Genomic DNA, 9633 nt, shown 5'->3' on the forward strand with positions numbered 1-9633 from the left:
TCACGGCCAGAAAAGACCGATTTGTTTATGCTTTATTTTGAAAATCAGAGTAACCTTTTAAAGAAAAGTGTTGCGGAATTTGTTCCCAGAAAAACATGATAAATTCGTTATCAAAGCATTTCCGAAGAAATGTATTTTTATTCATTTTAAAACATTGGGATGTCATCGTCAATACAGAAACATAAGCATAAACAGAATTTACATTCATTATCACTAGTCATTTATATCTCCTTAATCCCTCAGTATAATGTAACCTCATATCGACGCCTGTGATACAAATAAACTGAGTGGGTCAGGTTGGGAAACCTGGTGAGTACATAGGGTTTTCAACCCACAATAATATAATTATTATGTTTAATCATCAAACAGTTAACCCAATTACCCATCATATTATCTTCTTTACTCTTAAGGATTTACCCTAAGAATCAGCTATTCCTCGTTCATTCTTTCCTAACGATTATCCTAAGGAATCGGCACGAAGTCTATCGTCGCCACAGTTTATACAACAAGCACTAAGTCCATAATCACCAGGGTTTAGGCACTAAGCCCGCATAGTCGTCAGGGTTTATACAACAGACACTAGGTCCATAGTCGCCAGGGTTCAGGCACTAAGTCTGCATAGTCGCCAGGGTTCAAGCACTAAGTCTGCATAGTCGCCAGGGTTTAACACTATTGTTTTCGAGAGTCCACTCGCAATACATGTCAATTGGTTTTTAGAGTACACCGGGTGAACACATCGTTCACAACACCTACAGATTGCGAGCCTGCTAGTGTTCCACTGGGTTGTTTATAATAGTCTGTGGTTGTCATCCATACTCTGCTAGATGACAGGGCCAACGCTTGGGTAAAAGACTTCTCTCATTGTTCACCTTTCACCCTAATCTCATGGTCTATATCACCTCTTATCTCATCATCCAACTCATATTTCATCTACCCATGTTTTACCCAACATATTTTTGTAGATATAAAATATGTATACAATTTAAATTATTTAAAACATGTATAAAATCGTTCATCCAACGTAGACAACAAGTATTCAGATAATATGCACACATAGCACGTAATTTATATAAAATGCTTCATATCTATGTGTAAGATGAAAGTAAGTATGCACTCACCTGTTAAGGTGGTGATTCCGAACTCAGACAGTGCTTCACTTAATTTATTTTCCTTCAACGAAACCTAGTATCATTACCACTAGATTTTAGTCTAATATTCATTGCGACTAATTATTAGTCTAGATTCATTATTAACTTAGAGTCTACTTCATGATCTATCAAGTAAGGATCAGCCAGGCAGGACAGTTGGGAGGCACAAACCATTTCGGCATATAGTTTTTCTGAAATCCAACAACCAAGCCCAACGTGACCATTCTAGAGACCTCTCCCGCAAGTAGTTCAATCAGTATAACCACTTTGAATCACTGATAAATTTTATTTATAGGTTCATAATAACAATATTATAAGCTATTTTTAAAGTAGGGTAGCATAACTTACTTAGCTAGGAGCCGGACTCTGCAGGGGCAGAACATCGTCGCTGAATCTTTCTAAGAAAGATTCTTGCAGCACTTCATCGCTCACCTTACTATACTAAAACTACAGAAAGAGAAGTCGAATCATGAGGGATCGAAATGCTCGGGGGATAAGAAGGGAAAGACTCTTGAATCAAGAGAATGGTGCAAGAAATATGAGAGTTAGAGGCTCTTATTTATAGTGATTGAATTTTCAAAAACTACCCTCCATAGTTACTTAATGACCTTATAATTATATAAATGACTAAACACCCATTTATAATACTATTTTAAATAGATCCAATGATATTTGTACTAAACTAATGTCGAAAATACTCAACACTAGTCTTATAACGACCGCATCGTCGATACCTTTCTAAAGATATATACATATGTATATGTATGTATACGTATATATGATTTACACTTTGTTTTAATACGTAAATGTGCTATTAAAAATTATAACTCGTTCATACGAACTCCGTTTTTGACGTTCTTTACATCCACGCGTAGCTATCGACGAGATCTACAACTTTCGTTTAGACTCCGTCGGCTAATTTTGAATTTATATTTTTGTCCATTTTTTTTATAAAATTAAATGATTTTGCTAAAATCATAACTCTCTCGTACGGACTCCGTTTTGGACATTCTTTTTCTCAAAATTCCTATTTTAAGGAGTACTACGATTTTCATTTTGGTCGCATTAGCTAAAAGTCAACCATTCTCTTCGTAGCTTTTTACGTCGTACATTCGTTGTGCGCGGCTGACTTTTATATCTTATAAAATCATATCTAATTATACGGATTCGGATTTCGACGAAATTTATATTTTCGGGATCGGGACGATGTATACTTCCTAAATATATAATAATATATATATGTTTTGGCGCACTTATTTTTACGATTTACGGACGATTCGACTGATTCTTCATATTTTATTATATTATAGTAATCATGAAACATATAATATTCAAATAATTATTTTTTATTACGTCGAATATGTTACAATTGTTAACCCTAACTATTACTTTGGTTAAGATTATTTATCCTAGATAATCTTCTATATAAAAAAAATCATTTTTAACGCCTATTATATCTTAATTGACTAGCCCGAATCTGCAGGTGTTACAATACACATGTACTTATGATATATACGTACACATACATCTACTATACATACATATATACACACATACACATACCTCTACTATACACAATTATCTACACTATCACCAACTAATACCTAATATCTACGTGTGTATATCGGTGTAGACCTTTCGATCCGTTACTCATTTCATACTTTAACATTATAATCATTACTTTCAAAATATTAGTAGTTTTGTATATATACGCATGAATCGTTAGGACAATATTCCGGTAGAAACTATCTCTGTTTTAAGCAATGATATTATACATAGTCGTTATGCTTCCCGATTTACTAGAAAAAGATTATACCTAGTTGTTATGCTTGCCGATTTCCTAAGATAACTTAGTACCTAGAAGTAATGTTGGCTGAATTTAAGGATAGACAATGTGCTTAGTTGTTACTCTACCCTAATATCTTGTTATCAAAGTAATCACAATTATTTTATATATATGGTAAAAGAATATATATATATATATATATATATATATATATATATATATATATATATATATATCATGGAAAAACCTATATATGTAGTGATAATTAGGGAAAAGAAAGATTTAAGAAAGAAAAAATAAACCGATAATCATACTAAGATTAAATAACATGTGTTTGTGAGCTGTTATTATTCATGCTTAGCCTGATTATATTATATTCGGGGCTGACACCCCCACGTACGATTGTTAGCTACAATCACTGCATGATAACTTTCTTAAATATAAAAGTAATATTATTCAATGTCCAATGAAGTATAGTGTGGGGCATATTTCAGTCTATAGCGGCGATTATAGGGGCTCATGATAATTCTTTATGGAAAGTCATAATTTAAACTGCCTAGAGGGACGCCTTCAAGTAGTTGTATGATTAGTTCGATAAAAAAAATTATCAAAGTTAGGATTGGTAAAATATCTTAAAATAAAGAAATATTTTAAAGGAAGAAAACTCTAAAATATTTGGATAGATAGTACATCATAAGGATAAGATTTAAAAAACGAAAATAGGTTTGTCAGAAATCATAGAAATTGAAAACCTAGGAAAATAAGGAGCTTATGAAAGATAAATATATTCATAAACCAAGATCCTAAAAGTTTTCAAAAGAGTTTTATCAATGTTTATAAAACCTGTGAACTCACCAACATCAAATTGACATTTTGAAAATCGCATGTGTTCCTAGGAAGAAGAGAGGCTCAATGTAAGGAAGGGCATGATGCACGATGTACAAGATGTACAATGTACAGATTTCGACGATAAGTTGACGCATCCAATGATCTTCAACTGATAAAGCTCAAAACTTTTGAAGAACCTCAGTTATTGACGATGAATGAAATAACCAATAATCGAGAACGCATTGACAAAAAACTAATCCACTGATCCAATACACTTCTACACATACCAAACTCTAAAGTTAATTGGCAGATCATCAGTTAATCATCCTGGATTTTAGATAGAAATCTATGCACCGAGTTAACAAATCCCTCAACAATGGATATTCAACCTGAGCAACCCAAACGGCTAATGACCTGAGCATCGACGATCCTGGAAGAAACCATTGGATACAATGAGCTCCTTGTCCAACAACTTCCTACCGTGAAGACCACTCACACATTCTTGAGTACGTACTTCTGATGGCAAGTTGCCATGCACCCCTTCTTCACTAAATCTGGAATGAAAATCTCGCATACACGGACTGAACATACCTGTGACCCATTATTCTGAAACCAACAACTCGCACAGAATACCCATTTCTCCCCCACTTAGGGTTCAAACTACCTCCAACTAACATTGCAACAGACCAAAACTCAAATTGGCTCAAACAAATACACTGCCCTTCCTAACCTTTGGCATGTATAACACAACGCAAGATGATCATCCAGATAAAGACCAAGCAAACTTTAATAGATTTTGAATCTCAAATGGAGACCTCGGAAACTTCCTAATCATAACCGCCCCTAACATCAACAATCTCTTGTAGATGCACAAATAATAATTCTAAGAGTCTATTTATAGCACCGACTTTTTTTTTCTAGAAACAAATAGACTACCACACACCTTGCCTATAAACCCCGCAAATAAATCATTGGGAGCATTATTTTCCTAGTCAGGGTACATCTGAGACAACAAAAGTTGTTGTTCCCAGTTCACCCCCTTGATCACCGGAAACAATCAACTAGCACATGACCTAACTAAATTCAAATAAAGCAGATCCTTGATCTCATCTCAAGGCAACCATACCACAAGAATCCTCTTGTGCATTCCCACACTGCCATACTTGCCTTCAAAAACCACAACCATCTAGCCCCATGCTGGGTCTACATCCCAAATCTTAAAATCTCATGTTTGCTCTCTCTTTCCTATGAAAACAGAAAGTTGGAAGAACATAACCCACATTGAAGATAGTGATATCCCTATCTGCCAGACAATTACTCAGCCTCCGGCTGCAATCCTTGAGCTGATTATCACCATTTCTTCCTTCTTGAGTCCTGCGACTCAACTGGAACTATATCGAGCAAAGACCTTGAGACCTCAAAATCAAATAACTCATCTGGGTCTGCACCATTCAAACCCAAAAAGACGGCCACTAAGGCCCCAACAATTCACCAACCCGTCTTCAGTCTGAACAACCACAACTGATAAACAGAAAAGAACGGAAACACACTGCAGTGAATCATGGTGATAAACCATATAATCTACCCTCCATCAACTCCTTAGAATCCCTAAAATCCTCCTTGATTTGTGTACGTATCCTATTCTTTCAGTAGTACGGGCCTAATACTACCTTGCACACATATCCATACTTTTCCTCAAGAATCGCTCCGGATCCTCTAAGTAACTACTCATGTCTACTACCATCTGATCCAATCACATATACCTGCTCTCAACAAATACACACCGCTAAACAACGCACCAATTCCTCTAAAGCACTTTCTAGGCTCTCTTAGGATTCCCACCTCACCTGGTCATCAGCTGTTGAAGAACCCCTATTAATATTAGCTAACTACTTCATGAATACAATTACATGCAACAAAACTTAAATAATCTTTCAAATAAAATACCTGACCCTACAATGGTTAGACTTAAACGATAGCTGCGTAGTATAGCTAAATCAAGCATTCTAGAATTATTTAACCTTTGTAGCATGTAAATTAACATATTCATTTATTAATTAGATCACATCAGTATGGGTACCATAATGCACAAAGCAAGCAACATTCGGGCAGTAACAATCTATAGACCATAAAACATAAACATGCATCCTCTAACTAACTTGCTTCTGCGATGTTAGGAACTTCTACCAACACTGTCGGTTGCCCTATACATGCAAATTATACACAAACGGGGTCACATAGACTGTCGAATGAATGATTCTACCCTAAGCTCACAACCAGATAAGGAACAGGAAATAAGGCCAAATCAGTCCTTCTAGGGCTATATGATCCTAATCATATATAATTTTTAAAGCATACACTTAGAAATCAATTCCAAAAACATAGATTCCAAATCTATCATACCATTTAATTCCTCTTAGGCTACAAAGCATCACAAATCAGGCCATTCTATCCAACATCTAAAATCCATACTAGCATGTTGTTCCAAATGCTCAATCAATAGGCATATAGATGCATCTCTCCTAACATTCTATCATGCAATCTTGAGCAGATCTTTAGCCCTAATCTAGCATGCAGTTCTCATATATTCATACCAAAACAATAAGCATAACACATGTATGTGTATTTTGGGAAATACTTACTTGATCTCGACTGATTGCACGCATCACACCCCTTTTCTTTGTAGAAACGTATTTAGAAAAACTATTTTCTTTCAAAAAATTTACCAATTCCTTAGTTTAAGCTCAACCACACTCGAGAGTGTGCCTGAATCCCTCAAACTATGGCTCTGATACCAACTTGTTACGTCCCAAAAATACTGAGTAAAATTTTTATTTTTAAATAAGTCAACCCATTCATTCATTAACTCAAACAAAATCAGAATAAAAGTATTCTCAAAACATTAGAGTAATTCGTAAACATTCAATCCGGAACAAATCTTCAGTGGATGTGGTGCAATCAAGCCGAACCCTTCCTTTTGAAACCAGAAGTATCTGAAAACAATTTAAACATAAACCGTAAGCACACAACTTAGTGAGTTCCCCAAAACACCACATACCATACAAATCAGTGGGCCTAGCCCTAGGGTATATTCCAACCCAACATACAATCATGAGCCCAGACCTGGGTATGTTTCAATCCAATACATATCAATAGGCCCAACCCTAGGGTTTATTGCAACCCAACACATATCAATAGGCCCAACCCTGGGGTTTATTGCAACCCAATACATATCAATTGGCCCAGTCCTGGGTTTATCTTAACTCAAACATATAATGATGGGTCTAGCCCTGGGGTGTATTTCAACCTAATCATACATGCAAGAGTTACAAAGATAGGTAGCATTCTGCATAACACAATCCAGTGGGCCTACATTGGTGCCTTCGACCCACAAGTATAGTCAAAAGACTCACCTCGATCGGTAAACAAATAGATCTCACACACGAGCTGTCGGTGCTAAATTCCCTCCCACTAAACATATCCACAACCAAACCCTAATTATCAATTAAGGTAAATACTCCAAATTAACAATTCCAAATACCGAGATAAATCCTTATTTGGGCAGACCATTTTTCCCTTCAAGTCCTTAACCCCTCACAATTGACCAAAAGTTAGACTGGTCAAAAAGGCAATGGTTAGCCTTTCGTTGACTTACCCGCTGCGTACACCTAGCTTTATGCAGGTTGTAGAGCCTTATCCAGAAAACGGGTGAAAATCAGGCTATGCTGGGCATAGCCTGGATTATGCCCTGCATACAGTGTCTATTGTCAAACTTCATTTTAAGCACTTGATACATTAAGACCTTTCACTCAAATCTCAAATCTGATTCATAATAGCTCCATAATGGATAAAGTTTCCAACTTTATCTATTAGGATAATCCAAACAACAAGGATCTAGCCTTTAGGTCTCAAAGGCACAAAATATGCATCTTTCTCATCTTAATCTATTATGTCCAAGTCTCCAACCTTCATATTTGAATCAATATGATGTTTAGATGGATAAAGTTTCCAACTTTATCCATTACAAGGTCACAAACTTTCAACATCTAAACTTTATGCACTAAAAAGACCAAAAAGTGTCAAATATGACAAATGACTAGATCTATGAAACCAATGAGCAACTTAGAATCTTTTTACTCACAATGGTCCAGGAATGATGTAATTTTGTTGGATCTATACTTGAACTCTTCCTCCATACACTTTTCCACCACGCTGCTCTTCAAGATTCAACCTTCCAATGGAGAAATAAGCTCATAAATGATGCCAAGGCTAAAAAACAAGTAAGAAGAGGCTAGGGTTTCTCAATGAATGATCTTAGGTGATGGAGGCTAGTAATGAGAGGGTTTCCCATAAGTTAGAGCCCTTAAATAGGGCTGAAAACCGAAGATTTAGGGTGTTGGTTTGCCCAAATTACGCCCTGTGTAACAAAAATTACTCCCTATGTAAGTCATTAAAACCTGTTATGCCCTGTGTAACTTTTAGTTACGCCCTGTGTAACCCAAAAGTTCCCAATTTCCATTTCAACTTCAAATAACCATAAAATATTCGTTTTAACTTCGTTTTTGGCGTTCGTTATGTGCACAAAAAGGTATTGAAGAGCCTCACAATCTTATATAATTACTTTTGACTTAAAACATACTGAACTAAAATTCTTAATTTATGAAAGCAATCTGAAACGTCATTTTCCCATTTTACCATTTGACTCCACAACATAAACGATTTCGTGAATACAATCGTGTGCATTTGGATTGATTTTGCTTCTTCTTCTTGATCTATTTTTCTTGATTCATCATTTGCTTTATTGATTTCGATTGATCACTAGTTGGTTCAAGTTTTGGGACTTACATAAACTAAGGGCTTGGATCACATAGTCAATATTATCAACATCTAATATGGTCTAAAACCTATTCCCTTGAAGCCCAAGGCCTTTAATTGATCCATTTGTTGTCCATAATCCAGAAATAAGAAACTTCTCGAAACAGGATGTTACAGACCTGACACCTACCACAATGCTAAAGAGTTCTCATTCAGCCTAACATAACAATTTTACTGTAGAGGAGTAACGGCCAGGAGGGCTAATTCATAAAAGGTCAAGGATAATAAGAGGAAATATGATGGTGATTCCAAGGGAAACTCAAGTCGATCCTCATGGAAAAAGCAAGATATCGAGAAATCTCATGTTACACCAGCCACTCCACTAAGGGGATACTTAGGAAACTTCCCCACATGCGATCCATATGGTTATCACCATCTAGGAAAATGCACATAATTATTCTATTATCATTGTAACAGGACGGGGTACAAAGACAAACAATGTTGAAGCAGAGCGAACGCTGAAGCAAGTGTTAGGGATGAACAAGGACGTTTTGGATGCGGAAAGAAAAACCACTTCGAGAAAGACTGTCCGGAATCAAGGAAATCCAATGAGGAAATGCCAAGGGCAAAGTACTCAGTACCGTACCCGAAATCTACCTAACTAGTATTTTCTATGTAAAACATCTACGTGTTAATTGTATTTTTTATACAAAAGAAGTTTACAATCTTCGAGATTGATATACTCGTAGGATCGTTAAAATTTTGACAATACATGAGGCACTCATCTACCTTCAATTGAATTTTAATTACTATGAATAGTTATTCCACTAATAATTAAGCCCACCAATAGAAACCCCTTTTAGGAACAAAAAATGTAAATCAACCATTTACTTATCAAAAATCGGTGAATAGGATATTTGGATCTGATGTGCACAGATATACATATAGTTTTAAATTTATAACCTAACAAAACATAACTACTAATGCACTTATAGGTAGTGTACCTAGTCAGTTTATAATATAGAAAAGTAATTCGGTTGTCGATCTCAGGGAACG

The sequence above is a fragment of the Lactuca virosa genome, chromosome 2 (genome assembly GCF_052849685.1).
Source record: "Lactuca virosa cultivar CGN04683 chromosome 2, Lactuca_virosa_CGN04683_v6, whole genome shotgun sequence".
NCBI classification, from domain to species: domain Eukaryota; kingdom Viridiplantae; phylum Streptophyta; class Magnoliopsida; order Asterales; family Asteraceae; genus Lactuca; species Lactuca virosa.